Genomic DNA, 14657 nt, shown 5'->3' on the forward strand with positions numbered 1-14657 from the left:
ATCCAAACGTTTTAACATCTGAGCTGAACGTCTCGATGGAAAGTTGGTCTTAATGGTTTTGTTGGATGTAAAAGTGCATTGACTTTCGCCCGGTTTGAGGCGGAGGCTCTCGTGTAAATACTGTACATAGGTTTTAGTTTTACTGTCGTCTGTTTGTGCGTCTGTTGTGGAGTAGAAAACTGTAGCAATTCTTTAAGAAATACAACCGTGAAAAGAAACGAGTCACATCTTTAGGGGAAACAGTTTAACTATGGAGGTTTGAAAACAGAATTCAGGATTTGCAAAACGTATTCCCAGAGGTGGGTAGAGAAAATACTCAGTCAAGTAAGAGTAAAGTTACTTTGAAACAACTGTATTCAAGTGGAAGTAAACAGAAGTGGCAGAAATGTTTACTCAAGTAAGAGTGAAAACGGTATTAAGATTTCACTTGAGTTTGAGCATGAGCGTTTTGGCAGCACTTTATAATAACTACACCTTATTTAGACTTAATAAATCATGAACTATTCATTAAGTGCTACTAATACTTAATTATTACTTAACTGCTATAGTAACTAATCCTTTACTTCTCAGGATTAATTAGTTGAATAGTTCTTCAAACCTACATTATTCATTAGAGGAGTTTGCATCTTCTCCCTGTGTCTGCGGAGGTTTTCTCCGGTTTCCTCTACGACTAAAACGTGTATAATAGGTAATTCCTGCAGTTGTTTCTGACCATCAGCCTGGCTCCACATCTGGAGATGGGTCCCCGCCCGCTGCTCCTTACGGGTCGTCCAGCGGCGTCTAAGGATGGGTCAAATGTAGAGGACAAATATTGTTCAGTTGTTGAATAATGACAAATAAAACACCGTCGGTGTACTATACTTAATAAACTAAGAAGTAACAAAGTGTTAAAATAAATTAATCAATGTATCTGAAGAGGTTCATTAGAAGTTGAGCATTACTTACTATAGTAGTTAATGGGACTATACGGAGTTTAAAGGGGCTAGATGCAAGTTAGCCATTTTATGCTCACTACTGCCATCTCAGGTCTTATGTGTAGCTGCAGCTTCTATATTAAGCTCGTGCATGACGGCACTGCAGACCCGAAGTAACACCTTTTTGAGTGACAGTGCAGGATTTTCGAGGCAGTTGTGAACAGGTTTGAGCTCATTCTACACATTAGGACATGGCTGGAACATATAGGGGAAGGAAAATACTTAATTTTAGCATTTTTAAACCGTATAGTCCCTTTAAAAATGTTAAAACTTAGTCATTTCCCCCTACGTGTTCCAGCCATGTCCTAATAGAATGAGCTCAGACCTCTTCACCACAACTGCCTCTAAAATCCTGCACGGTCACTCAAAGTTGTTACTTCGAGTCCTAAGTGCCGTCATGCATGAGCTTAATATAGAAGCTGCAGTTTCGCATAAGACCTGAGGTGGCAGTAGTGAGTATAAAATGGCCAACTTGCATCTAGTCTCTTTAATAAGGTGTAGTTATTAAGTGTCACCAAAGTTGGTGATTCATGTTTCAGTTTGACATAGATTATAAAAATCAAAACATGACATAATGTGCACATTTTAACATTATTTTCCACAAAAACATGAAAAGGAAGAATTAAGTAACACCTCAAAATACATCTATTTTACACAAAAGTGAAAAAGTACTGTATTAAAACAACTTGCAGAAGTACATTTACTTCATGAAGTTACTTAAGTGCATGTACTTGAGTAACTAACACAGTACTACCCACCTCTACAAGGCTCCACAGTGCATTTCCCATTCATTTTCCCCATTTGTTTTTTGAAAAGAAAAAAAACACATTTGCAATGGTCCTGGGTTTGGTCAGTCGTTTCCACATCACCGATGAGCCTCCGCCGTGCCTTCAAACTCCAATTATTCACTTTTCTTCAAGTTCATGGGGAAATGAATGGGATGCTTTTACGTAATTGGTAACTAAAGATGTGACGTAATGGGTTTTATCGACCAATCATATCGCTGCATTCAATCATCCGCCATCCTGTCTGGTGATAGTAATAATTATACGAGAGTGAATGGAAGTCTGTACATAGAGATGTTTCTGAAAACTTGAACCAGTTTTATTAGTGGAGACTTGAGTTTGAGGAAGTTACTTTACGACCTACGAATCTTTCCTGTTTTTCCATGGCCTTGACCTGAGACGCTGATTTTGGAGATTTTGCTGCATATTTTTGTTGAGAAAAGTTAGTAGTGAGCACCATTAATATAGTTTCATCTATAACAACTTAAGAGGAGCAAGTGTTGCTAAATCAGGCTAGAAAAATGAAAGATTAAAGCAAAAATACTGTGAAGTTTTCCAAATCAGTGGCTCAACTTTGACCTTAAACCCAAAAGTCTTAACTCTCTTCTTTTGCTTTTAACCAAACAGTGCAGCCTCCTGGGTCTGAACAACTTCCTTCCAAGGGTTTAAGAGTTTCGATTTATCTGTGAATTGACAATAAACTGATCTCAGGAGTTTTTATTTAAGAACTGTGGCACACGGGATAGGACTTCAGATGGTACTCTGGGTCATTGGACACTTTAGACTTTTATGCATTACTAAAGCTTCATGGTTTAGACATAGTTCACACATCCAGTTAAAGACATTATTTAGTCCAATTAAAGTCTGTTTTTCCTTCTTAATTATCATTTTTTGTTGTAGTATATCTTGTCTGTTTTACTTATTGACTGCACCTTTAAAACTTTTGTTGTACAGCACTTTGGGCACTTGGCGGTTTTTAAATGTGCTATATAAATAAATTTCACACTACCACATGACATATTATACCTTCCACGTCTGACCAGGCCTAGATCACAACCAAATCTAAACTAAATTGGGTTTAAAATATAGGAAAGATGACTAAATAGGCTGTGTGTGCCCCAGAGTGAGTGATTTTGGCCAACTTCCTGTTGGCCAGTGTAAGGTAACGTCGACTTCCTGTCCACACTTTAACGTAAATTAGAAAAAACGGAAGAAAACTTAAATAAAAAATCATGTTAAATGTGTTTGTAAAAATGTAATCCAACTGTTGTGCCAATTTTACACCTTGTTGGCGTAAACTTAGCTTTAGCCTTTAGCTTCAAGGCCAAAACACCATTAACAATTCTTCTCCATTGAAGTATTTATTTACTGGTATCTAACACGGCATATTTTCTCTCCTGTACTGATAAATATTTATTTTAGCAAGACACAGGTATCTATAGGGTGACCAGATGTCCCAGTGGATTTGTTCCAGTTTTACAGTCAAACCAGATGTTTTTGACTTGCAACTTCACGATATTGGCCATGTGTGCGTCACCCTAAATAAAAGTAGAACAGGAAACACTCATTAGCCTCTGAAGCTAGCATCATGTTTGGGTGACCAGATTTCCAAACTCTAAATCAGGGACAGGATTCAGGGGTTTCAAACCCTGACTTTCCTCACGCTGAAAAGGCTCATGACCTTCACCGATAGAAACAGACGGCATTGTGTCATAGAAGGGGGCGTGGCCTATTTTTTTAAGCTATTTTCTGGTGAAATATAAACTTATTTATCACATATAAATAAAGTCAAGTCTAAATCAGGTCCATATGGATGCTTATTCACAGCAGATTGTTCAGTAGAAGCGAAAAAACAGCTGTCATAGCTAGCATTAGCTTTAGCACGATGCTAACATGAAGCATCGTGTTAGCATTCTCTGTTATTTATGTATTTATGGGCTGTTGAACCACTTTGCTCCTCTCCATGTCTTTGTATCTTTATTTAGTAGAAAACTATATTCATAATTCAGCGTTTGTTAAAGTAGTTTTTGAATAATTATTTAGATTTTTCTCAATTGTTTTCAAACATGACCCTATATGGCCAATTCCAGAGATACTATTGAGATCTTTGATTGGTTTGTGCTTGGTAAGTAATAATCACAGTGAAGTGTGATATTTTAGGGTCTGTATTGGCCAAAAATTGGGAAAACTGGGACAGAGACTGAGCACAAGTGGGACAAATGAATGGTTTTGGAGAAATCTATTGAGACGTGGGACGAAGGGCTCAAAACTGGGACTGTCCCGGGTAAACTGGGACATCTGGTCACCCTAATCATGTAGCTAAACTGGGCGTAAACCAGGTCTAAACCAGAAACTTCAATGCATCCCTACAGCTTACAGTTAATTCCTTAATATGGTGCAAAACAAGAGTTGGTTATGTAAAACAATAGAACGACATTGGTGGGTTTTTTTGGAGGCTGTTTCTTTCAAAAATGTATTACTGTGAACACAAACAGGGTCTTGATTTGGACAATCTCGTTGAAAGCGTTGCGTTAAACCCCAGGACGGCTGCACCCGCTCTGCCTTTGTGTACGGTTTTACTGCAGTGTGTTGAACGAATGCTGTGATCATTCCACAATCCGCTCCCATTCCTCACTTTAGGCTGAAATAGACTTTTTTTTGCAGTAGACGGATAAGGATTTCCAACGCAACAACAGGGCTGGTTTTTTCTCCTAAAGCCTCAAAGTGTTATGAAGAGGTTGTGATTTTGGGGAAGAGGAGGAAAACCAGCTCTGTGTTTTTGTAGGACGAAACTCGACAGTGTTTAAGCCGATATTTAATGTGTGTTTAGGAATTGTGGGTTGTTTTGGGTAAAGCTGAAGGATGTTTGCAGAAAATGGAAAAATAAATGAATGGACTTGGAAGGAAAACTGTGAAATAAAAACTTCAGTGGCATCACAAAGTCGAGGCTTATTGTGTGTTTTTTAAAATACAAATTATTTTATTCATGTATCTTGTGTCCTGGGATTTGTTCCTGAGCCTCCTGGTCGTCTCCCTGGAGAGATGTTCTGTTCGAGAGGAGGAAAGCCTAGGACACGCTGGAGGGACCATATCTCCGAGCTGGCCTGGGAATGCCACTGAGTAAGTTACTGATGAGAATCGACGTTTTAAGGTTAAAAACAAGTATTTTCCTCTCCCTACATGTTCCAGCCTTGACCTAGTGTGAATGAGCTCAGACCTGTTCACCACAACTGCCTAAAGGTGTTAATTCGGGCCTGAAGTGCCGTCATGCAGGAGCTTAATATAGACGGTGCAGTTACACGTATGACCTGAGGTGGCAGTAGTGAGTGTAAAATGGCAAACTTGTATCTAGTCCCTTTGGGTAAAAGTTTACAGCCTATAGGCCAGTGTAATGCCTCATTTAAAAGCTACGACCTACAAAACTGACAGAGAAGGATCTTTTTCTTCGTGTTGTCATTTTTTTTGGGGACATTTTTGTTGAGTCTTTAGCAAATTTTGTGACACATTTTTGTTGTTGATGTCACCCATTTTTGTAATTTTTTCAGTCATATTTTTGTCACATTTTTCCATCACTTTTTCCGTCATTTTTTCACTTTTTTGTCACTTTTTTTCTTGCTTTTCTGCTGCTTTTTGCTGCATTTTCACTTTTTTAAAAAACTTTTTCACCCTCGTTTTCGGGAAAAAAGATGCTCTGTTCAGGTGGCAGTTAAGAGGTTAAATGACACGCTTTAGCTAAATCTAAAGCCGAATAAACTAGAAAGAACGTCGCTTAAGAGCTTCTTGAGCCTAGCTATATTGCAGTGGTTCCCAAAGTGGGGGTCGGGACCTCTCGGGGGGGGGTCCCCAGGCCTTGGGTGGGGGTCCCCAGGTGATTTGCCGATGTAATGAAAAGAAAATGGCTTTTATGTATTTTAGTATATTTATGAGTGTATAACAGCATCTAATTTGTGAAAAACATTTAATACATATTAACTTGATACAAAAATGTTTTTAATCTGTTTAGTCTGCTGTTTTAGCATACAACGCAATAACTTTATACAATGGGGGTCCTGAGTGGTTTACGTGTCCATTTTTGGGGTCCCAGCTGCTTTATTATCAATGATATTGCAGAAACTCCTCATGTGTCTCCAGGTTAGAGTATTATCAATGATCCCAAAATTGGACCACTCGTTCTCGTTTCCATAAATCACAAAATCAAAATGACGTGCGACGTGATATTACATCTGCCTGAGATGATTGACGCCGGGATTGATCAAAATGAGCAAATGGTGAGAGAAAAACTTTTTAATTTTAGATCATCTTTGGGCGTGTGGTGTGACCGCAAACTTTAGGCGGACTGGTTAGGACGGCATGTGTGGGTTGTTTGACACAATGAAGCAATAAAATGAGGAATGATGACTCAGTACGTTTTTAAAGAGCACAGGCAGATGTTTGAGATGCCGATAAAGCCACAGTGATGAGAGGACTTTGTTTTTGAAGATTAAAATCACACATTTTTATAGTTTGGTGTACTAAAGGTGTACTACTTTTGAAAATTGCTCTAAACTATAACACAGCGAGTCAAATGAAAGTGTCTTATGTATCTCCATCCATCCATTATCTTCCACTTCTCCGAGCTGCCCAAATCTCATTGCTCCGGCCCCTTATGGCTCCTCCTGCAGGTGGTTCTCACCGGGCCTGTTGGTCTCTCATAAGGGGCTTCTGAACCGCTCTGTCTGACCCGTCACCGAGGACCTGTTTGCCCTGAGAGACCCTACTGGGGCATCAAGCCCCCAGGATCATTCGGACCCAAATAATTTGTCTAGAAAGACCCTAGTGTACATCACTGATATCGAACCCAAAACAAGACAGTCAGACACAAGTGCATGCCAGCAGTTTTTATTTAAGCTTTAAAAGGTCAGAGCTTCCACCCCGGCAGGAGAGACCTCTGCTGGGGGCGGGAGGCAAGTGCATCTGTGGCAGGTCGTCCCCTCGGCTCAGACTCGGCTGGAGGAGTCTTTAAGCAGACTTTTTCTTTGCTGGAACCAGACAAACACACAGGGATTTAGAAATGAATCAGGATTTTGTCATCACTTTTCTGTGACTAACTACACGGTGACACTGAATCAGGACTCACGCATGTGCTTGACGAGAACATCATGAATTGCCGTCTTCACTGCCGCCTTCACCTCGGCGCGAATATCGTCTCTCTCTGAAAAGATACAAATCGTCTGAACTGTTGCTTTACACAAGCGGTGAGTGGATGTTGGTGAGTCCACTTACCGTTCGGTGCTGGACCTGGGGGCGGAGAAACAGTGGTTATTCAAAATGATTTTTAAAAGGTGATCTATGTGTGTGACATTAGCTTAACAACTCACCAGGCTCAGCAGCGGCCTCTACAGACGAAAACAACAGAAGAAGAATGAGTTAGACTGAATGATGTTAAAGCAGAACTAAGAAACTCATGCCCCTAGAGGACATAAACGCCACTGCAGGTGTTGGGACAGAGGGATATTGTTCATCCAATAACACAATGGAGATCATTGTTCACTCAAACCTGGCTGTAAATACTGTTTAAGTGGTGCTAGCCTGCCGTTAGCTTAGCCCGTTAGCCTGTTAGCTTCTTCTTCGTGATTCAATTAGTGTGTATTGCGCCTACGACCCGGTGCAGGGAAGTTGCAATTGTGGTTTTCTGGCCAGAGACACCAGGGGGAGATGAAAGACCCTCCAATCATCCCATTAACACTTGTATTACCCCCAGAGGGACTACGGGAAGGATTTATTAAGGCAAACAAGTTACTAACTTCTGCTTTAACTTATAATTAAAGGGCCATGTTCTCAAAATGGTCGCTCCTACAGACTTCAGATTTTCCTGCCTTGGACTTAACGATATTTTTGAAGGGTTTTTTCAGAGGGATTTTTAAATATCTAATTCTGATTTGCTCTTGTTTTTTTTTGTCTTGGTAGTTGATCTTGTGACTATTCGTTGCTTTCTCCTTGTCATGACGTAAATAAAGCGGTGTCTTGTGAGTGTTTGTGTTCCTCACCGGGGGCTGGAGCGGCGTCGACGGCTGAGGACGGACACAGCTTTTAGATTCACGTCACATTTCTGATACGTTCTAGAATCTGGTTTCAGACACTCACCGATGACGGCGAAGGTCACCAGGGCGAAGAGCACGGCCAGAGTCATGGGCTTCATGGTCACTGCAGACAAAGGAGCTTCGATCACGAGTCCAGGAGAAGCACAGAAGAAGAGCAGAGCTGTGGGTCGGTCGTCTTACCTGAGGTGGTCTGGATTCTTCTCGGAGTCAGAAGTTCTTCAGAGTTGTGGTGTTTAAGCGTGTTCAGTGCAGCTCTTTTATACAGACGTGTCAGTGCAGGAGTGAAGGGTCAACGCCCTGGTTAAATGCCACGACTTAATGACCCGAGTAAACAGACTGTGGAGAAACAATGAACTCTTTCACTGTGGGGTTTGAAATCCTCTGAGGTCAAAGGTCAGCCTAATGTCATGATGATCAGCCTCACGATCAACAATTAAACACCACAAGAACTAAATATGAAGCCTGGGTTTGAAGTGAGAGTTTTGATCTGGTTCTGAGTGGTTTTCACTCATTAAGACTCCTGGTCACTCTGGAAACAGAATCATTTAAAGCAGGGGTGCCCAAACTTTTTACCGCCAAGGGCAAAAATGAAAAAGTGCCTGTGAGTTGCGGGCCAAACACACCGATGTCAAGCACAAAAAACACATATAACTGCAAATTATAAAGCTACTTTATTTGATTTACTTTGTATTTTTTCGATAGCCTACATTTGCATTTGTTTCTATCCGTGTGTAGTGAGGTGGGGTAGGTGTCCCTGCGTTAAGCCAATAGCACGTAGGGGGCGCGCTAAAAAAGGGGCTCTTCCCCATCACCTGCCCTCTCACCTCTCTGACGTCACACCTGCTGCGGGGCTTCGCTAGCGGCTAGTCTGGGGTTGCTTGGTTGTGCGTCGTGTCGGGAGCGTCAAGCCGGCGACGTAGGCTTAAGGCCCTCAACTTTGTATGCAACTTCCATGCCTTGATGGTAAGCGTGTTCGCAGCTTGTGTCTTGTCATGCGGGTGCATGGTCTAAGTTCCTACTGTTCACATAGCGCTGCTGATGCCGGTCCGAGTGGTGCCGTATAGCTGGACGTGGTCCGGGGTCTGCGGGCTCGTAGGGTGTCTCGCTTCGCTTTCGCTACCTGGTAGGATCTTTGTTTTGTTTCTGACACCTGTAAAATGTATTGTCCTGTACTTATGTTAAATGTGATTGCAGGGTCTTGGCAGCACCATCATGCCTCCCCTGCCTGTATGTCTGTCCATTTGCTCTCCTCTGAACGTCCTGGATTCAGCTTTTAAAGAACGAAACAACAACATGGACCTTTTAAGAAACCAAACTTAATTGGTGTAATAAAACAAAACATGCTTTTGTAAATCATTTGCCTCTGCCCGGTCCTTTTAACGAACTTGTGTGCCTTAGACTTGTTGTAAGGTAGGCTATTTCCCAGTTATACTGGGTGGCGTTGTGGCAACATATTTATTTTGTTTATTTTATCGTAACCTCCACTCTGCTACACGTGCAAATAACATGCTATATTAAAACAAATGGTAAATATGGCAAAAGCCTAGTTTTAGTAAAACAAAACCAACCATTGTGGGAATTTAGTGCAAAAAACAAAAACAAAAAACACCTGTAGACTCAAAGAAACTCCACAGAAAATGCCACATTAGATTGTTTTGAAAGTGTCAGTTCAGCATCAATTCTTTTATAAGTCATTTTTAACATGTACTGTTGTCGATGTTAACAGCCTTTGCAATAAAAGTTGGAAAACTGTGAAAGTTGATGCTACAACGCTCTGCAATTGACGCCACAACAGTGTTTCCTTAACTTTGTGAAAGGAGTGAAACAGCGCCCCCAATTTGACGCTGGTGGTCAAAAGGTGTACTGCATCCATCCCCGCGGGCCCCACTTTGGGCACCACACGGGCCATGACACGGCGGAGAGGGCGCAGAGACAGGAGCACCTGGAGGCCAAGAGGGAGCAGCTGCAAAGGGACCTTCATCACAAAGAGATGGAGCTGAACGGGCTCCAACGGAGGGAGCGGGACCTGAGCCGCTCTGTCCCGGCTCCAGGACAGCGCTGCAGAGAGGACGCCTTTCTGAGGAGGAGAAACGCAACTTCAAATAACAATTTTTATCATTATAGTGGAGAAATATTACATTTTATAATGGCCTTTAAAAAACAATTAAGTAAAATGTTGTTTGGCCAAACTCTCCACCACAAAATGTTGCTATTAATACTTCACATTTCATGTACTCTGGTGTATTTTCAATAAGATAAACTGGGGAAGGCACAAACTGAGGAAGCGTATTGGACCTGTATCGAACCTGGGGGAGGGAGGAGGGCATCGGGGTTTGAGATCCTCTGGGTCCCCTCCTGACCCCCCCAGCACTGCCGCTGCCTGTAATGAAGTGACCTCTGCAGGAGGCCTTTTGTTTATCCCTGTGACTCGTCAAACAAACCCCCACCTTGTATGGATTGCTGTAACTGCTTCAGTGTTTCTCTCACGGAAGCCACTCCCTCTGTGGAATATATAGTGATAACACGTGCCCTAAAAGCTCCCTGAAAAGTCTTCAATTAGTTCAAAACGCAGCTGCTAGATTGTTAACCCGGACAAAGAGAAGAGAACACATTACACCTGTGCTAAAGTCTCTCCATTGGCTTCCTGTTGAGTTTAGAATAAAATTTAAAATCCTGCTCCTCACATTTAAATCCATAAAGGGTTTAGCTTTATCTCCAAGACGCTGTCATTCCATATCAGCCAACCAGAGCTCTCCGCTCTCAAAACTCAGGGCAACTAGTAATTCCTCGAGTCTCCAAAATTACTGTAGGAGGCAGAGCCTTTAGCTACCAAGCTCCGGTTTTGTGGAATAAACTCCCAGCCCACGTTAAAGAAGCAGACACAGTCCCTATATTTAAGACTAGGCTCAAAACGTACCTCTTCGAATTAGCTTATAATCAGGTCAGTTAGGTAAAGCACTAACCCACAGCCCGAAGTAAAGCTGCCTCAGGAGGAACACTGCTGTGGGAAGTACGGTCCACTGAGCGCTATCCTCTTCTTCTTACTGAAGACTTTGTTTTATCATGATACAATACTTAATTTATCTGTAGTCTGTTCATCACTATTCACATGGTGTCTCCTGTCCCACTCCCCCTCGGGAGTGCCTGTCTAGATCGAACGGAGGAACCTGGGTGAACGGAGGAACCTGCATTCTGGAATCTGAGGACTGGACAGTCTGTGATCTTGGCCCGTCTGCTGAGGGATCCTTCGGCCCTGGGTCTCTATAGCCTGTCCGTCCATGGGAGTGGATCTCTCCTTCTGTGGTTTTCCCCAAGGTTTCTCTTTTCTCCTGCCGGGTTTTTGAGTTTTTCATTGCCGTACTGGAGAGTCTAAGGACGGGGGACACCCACGCCGCTCATCGCTACCTTTGGACATTATATTTGCCTGGATTCACCTGAACTTTTAATTGTCATATTTATTGCTGTGTTTTATTGCCTTGATGTTTGTTGCAGCCCTTTGAGGCGACTTCTGTTGTGATATTGGGCTATACAAAACCATTAAACTTAACTTAAACTTAAACTTAATATAATATAATAGTCATCCTGGACAAACGTATTGATTATTTACTCATTAAACTCGTGTGGTCTGTAGATTAGGCCGCCCCTATGACCAATGTCCAGGCTGAGCAGTGAAAATATCTGAGTGATGTCATTGAGTGGGTTCTGGCTCTAAGGGAAAATAACGTTGTATGAGAAATTCTAATTTAATGCTAGTTTGAATTGAATTGAATGCTTTTTAAACTCTTCACCATCACCCGAACAGAGCTTCACCCAAATCTTAAAGCTTCATGAACAAAGCATCAAAATAGTGATAAAAACCAGGGTGAAAACACAACTAAAAAGCCGACAAAAGAGCGTCAAAAACGTGCAGGAAAAGCAACAATTACAAAGCATAAAAGTGTAGAAAATGCAGTGGTTTCAGGTTTAGAGGTTCCAGCCTAATCTCATGCAAACAGACTCTTTGTCCTCATGACCCCCGCCTGAAACACCTCCTGAGTGAATTAACATGAGAGCATGACACTCCTCGTCCCTGTGGCCTTTGTTTCGTCCTGTGCTTTTTAAAAGCATCTCCCTCCTTCCCCTATTGTAACAGGACGTTTACACGTCTGGCCTGAAGACCCTAATCTGCTTTTCTGATAAAACCCGTCAAACCAGCCTCGACACTGATTCAAATGTCCTTTATTACAGTTTGATGCTTGTTTGTTTAAGTGACACTAAAATATAAAGTTACTATAGTTCTTAATCAAATTCATACAGTGTCATCTACAGAGCACAGTAACAAATTATTTATTCAAGTAATTAAAGATTACTGCTTACAATACATTACACAATACTGGTCAAAAGTTTGGAAACACTTTTTATGCATCGGCTTTTCTTTATTTCCAACATGATTTACTTTATGTGATTCTCATTGAAGACATTGAACTATGAATGAACACATGGGGTTGTGTAGGAAACAACAAAAGGGTGAAATAACTCAAAATTGTGACGACATCGTGAAGCTCAGTGAGAAAATGTCAAACACGCAAAGCAAAAGGAGCAAATCTATTTCTACTTGCTCTGTTTAAATCATAATGTGCTCATTCATAAACGCCTTCAGTGAGAATCTAAAATGGAAATGGTCTTGCCTGACTCAGGTTTAGCCACAGAGGCCATTATGCTCTTCTTCATATTTACATCATTCAAAGATTGTTCTTAAAAACAGGCACCGTTTAGACGAGTTCATGCGTACCTGCCTGTGGAAGAGCGTGCTCGCTATAGGAATATACTGGGAGAGGCCAAATGCTAACCACATCTTTAGTCGTTTTGCATGACTGAGGGCACACACAAAGACCAGACAGGTACACATCAACTCGTCTCAGTGAAAATGGTGGCCTGTTCTTTGTCTGTCAGTGTAAAACCTTTATTATTCTTTACAAACTAAGTCAAACATCCCAATGTCACTGTTCTACTAAAGGCAAGGAGTCGATGTGTGTGAAAAGGTCTCTCCTTTAACTGAGACACTGATCTCAATGGACAAACCTGTATAAGAAAGAAAGAAAGAAAGAAAGAAAGAAAGAAAGAAAGAAAGAAAGAAAGAAAGAAAGAAAGAAAGAAAGAAAGAAAGAAAGAAAGAAAGAAATCACTTTATTAGTCACTGTGCAAGTGGACAATAGTAATCAGAGGTGGGTAGAGAAGCCAAAATATTTACTCAAGTAAGACTACCGTTGCTTTCAAATAGTTTTACTCAAGTACAAGTAAAAAGTTGTGGCCCAATTTCAGTGCTGCGAGTAACTGAGTAACTAACAAAATATAAAATAATGTGGAAATTGAGATGTTTCAGAAGAAAATTCCAATAAAATGGAACAAAATAAAGAAAAAAACGAAAGAATTCTAAAGATCAGGGAGCACATGAAGAAATGAAGCAGTGAAATATTTACTCACAGTGGAAAAAGAGTAAGAAACAGATACCCAAGTACATGTACTTTTTTTTCCAAGAAGCCTTTAAATTGTGAAAAAGCCAAACTGGAGAGAATGTGGTCGGTCCAGGTGAAGGTTAAAGGGTTAAATCTAAAGTTTGACTCCCTTAGGTTTGGTTTATTCTGTCTGTACTTACTATACTTACTGTACTTCAGATCAAATACTGTGACAAAACAGCTCCAGCTTCAGAGCAGCCATTCCCGACTCTGTGGAAGAACAAAGCCCAGCTGCATCTCGACACTTCAGACATTATCATTGAAATGCAGTTGGCCCCCGGCTGCTCAGACCTGTTTGACCAGGGGGGGGGGGGGGTCTGTCTCCTATAAGTTGGACCTCAGATGTTCCAGTAAGAGCAGTAAGAGCAGAGATGGCAGCGAGAGCTCTGAGTCGGCACGCTCTGACCTGTCCAGTCTGCCTGGAGACCTATAAGGACCCGAGTACCCTCCAGTGCGGCCACAGCTACTGCCTGGACTGCATCAGCACCGTGTGGGACAACTCCAGCACCTTCAGATGCCCTCAGTGCCTGCATGCATACGCAGAGAGGCCGGCCCTGGTCAGGAGCTCAGTGTTGGCCAATGTGGTGGAGGAGCTGATCGCGACAGGGCTCACAGCGCCCCCCGCCGGCCTCTACTACGCCGCTCCCGAAGACGTGAGCTGCGACGCCTGCACCGGGAGGAGGCTGAAGGCCGTGCGGTCCTGCCTGCAGTGTGTGGCCTCGTACTGTGAGGCCCACCTGCAGCCTCACCGGGACGTGGCCGTGCTGACGCGCCACCACCTGACCGCGCCCTCCCGCCGACTCCGGGAGAAGCTCTGCCCCGAGCACGGCGAGGAGAGGCGCTTCTTCTGCCGCACGGACCTGGAGATGATCTGCGCGCTCTGCCTCGTGGGCCGGCACAAGGGCCACGACGCGGCGACCTGCGAGGCGGAGAGGGCGGGGAGGAAGGCGCAGCTCGTGGCCAAGAGAGCCCAGCTGCGCCGGGACCTGGTGGACAAAGAGACGGAGCTGAACTTGCTCGGACGGAGGGAGCGGGACCTCATCCGGAGCGCGCAGGCTCTGGGGCAGCGCTGCGTGGGCTTCATCATGGAGGGCGTCTTCGTGAGGGAGGAGAGACGGCTGGAGGAGGTGCAGCTTCAGGCAGTGCAGAAGCGGCTGGGGAAGGTGAGGCGGGACGTGGCGGAGTTAAAGAGGGGCGTGGCTCAGGTGGGCGCACTGCTACTCACAGCGGACCAGGAGCACTTTCTGATGCTCTGCCCCCCCCCAGAGGAGCCGGAGCCCAGGGGCCAGAGAGGGGGCTTTGAGGCGGTGGCCAGAGCCATGT

The sequence above is a fragment of the Gobius niger genome (genome assembly GCF_951799975.1).
Source record: "Gobius niger genome assembly, chromosome: 21".
In the NCBI taxonomy this organism is placed as follows: Eukaryota; Metazoa; Chordata; class Actinopteri; order Gobiiformes; family Gobiidae; genus Gobius; species Gobius niger.